Below are 1,744 nucleotides of genomic sequence, written 5' to 3' on the forward strand. Positions count from 1 at the left end.
TCACTGACTACCCACCCACTGGTTCCCCCTCCCACACCCCACCCAATGATATTTTCAAAATTACAAAATTATACAGGTGAAGGAAATATTAGTGATTGCCAACAATAAAGAATGGTGAGTAATTGGATGGATTTGGTCAGAAATGGATAACATGAGGAAGGTCCTGTGGCGATAGTTACTTCTTTATCTCCGTGATAGGGTAGTTGGATGAAAATAAACATTTGAGAAAAATGGAAAAATATTTACATATATCTTACCAATACAAAATTTATATTTTGATATACTATAGTTAGACGGCATCTTCCCACATTGCTGCAGTAGTGCCAAAGAGCTCCCAGTTGGTGGTCATTCTGGGAGTTGCGTTCCTAGACTTAAATTTTGCAGACTTTTCTCCCCACTATGTGAAGTAGAATTTTGCACAAAGGAGACGGTGGTCCAATCCCGTTTGGAATTTTGGGACAACAGCGACATCGGTCAGGCAAAACCTTCGATTGAATATGATGTGGTCAATTTCATTGTGGAACTGTCCACTGGGAGACTCCCATGTCCAGCGTTTAGATTCAGTCTTCTGGAACTGTGAGTTACCATGGATGGTCTTGGTCAACATGATGAATTCAGACAGTCTCTCACCCTGATCGTTCCATTCTAGGCCATGGGTCCCAATGTGGAGTTCTTCGGGCGACCTTCTCAGACCTATCTTGGCATTAAAATCGCCAACAATGATCTTGTAGAAGGTGTGGTCTTCTTTATAGAACATCTCCAGCTCCATGTAGAACCTCTCAATTTCTTCTTCATTGTAGTTGGAAGTTGGTGCGTAGATGATGAAGATAGAAACTGCAGGCAGTGAGCCACATCTATTCAAGCATAATCGTCTAATTCCGGTTGTTAGGCATTCGTATCAATCAATGCTCATGGCCAAGTTCGTGTTGACAAGGACACCAAAGCCACCAACGCCTTTGTTGTCTCATGTTCTGAGGAACAATTCTTCTCCAGTGTCGAAAATGGTGTGATGTGATTGATGTCTCCTCGTTTCGGTCAGACCAATGATGTTGTACTTGATCTTCTGCGCTTGCACCATCAGGTCCTCGATGGATGCTTCTGATGCCAGCACCCGTGCATTGAAAGTACAGACAGTCATTTTAGTCTTTCTTCATTTTGGCAGTCTAGTTCGTCCCTGAGATTTTTTCAGTCTCTCCTTGCTCATCTTTCTCAATGCTGCCATATTGGGAACTCTTTTGGTGACGGGTGAATGAGGCCAATTGTTGTTACTGTTGTTGGCATATCAAATACAAGACGGGTAACTTGCTAGGCTCTGCCGTGCGGGCAGGATACTCTCGGTAGCTTGCCGGGCTCTCCAAGAGGGACGTAGGCTTTTAGGTCGGTCTGCCATCGCCCTTAGAGGTGTTACCATGGTTCACACCAAATTTGAACCCTATCAAATATGGTGTGGGAATAATGGATATTAAGTGTTTTATGGTGTGTCGTGCGGCTGCTTTGTGGCCGCGCAGTCCAGAGAGCGGCCTGGAGTGTGGCAGTGGCTGGGTAGTGGATGTAGTGGGGGTCGACTGGTGAGGTATTTATCTGGCTTGGGTAGGGTGGGGCGTCTGGTTTTGACCCTTCCCTCAGATGATGGATATTAGAGGAGGCAGAGGATCTTGTTTCCAGGTCTCATTGAACCTAGAGTTCAAGGTCGCAAAGTTCTGCTTACCTGGTTTTGCAGGGCTTCACTCATGCGTGAGGTTCA

General features: G+C 45.2%; 1 pseudogene; it reads right to left on the reverse strand.

Moving 5' to 3' along the window:
* Positions 1-289: 289 nt before the first annotated feature.
* On the reverse strand, positions 290-1,138 carry LOC129405957 (craniofacial development protein 2-like; annotated as a pseudogene).
* Between the last annotated feature and the right edge of the window lie 606 nt (positions 1,139-1,744).

The sequence above is a fragment of the Sorex araneus genome, chromosome 6, assembly GCF_027595985.1.
Source record: "Sorex araneus isolate mSorAra2 chromosome 6, mSorAra2.pri, whole genome shotgun sequence".
Lineage (NCBI taxonomy): Eukaryota > Metazoa > Chordata > Mammalia > Eulipotyphla > Soricidae > Sorex > Sorex araneus.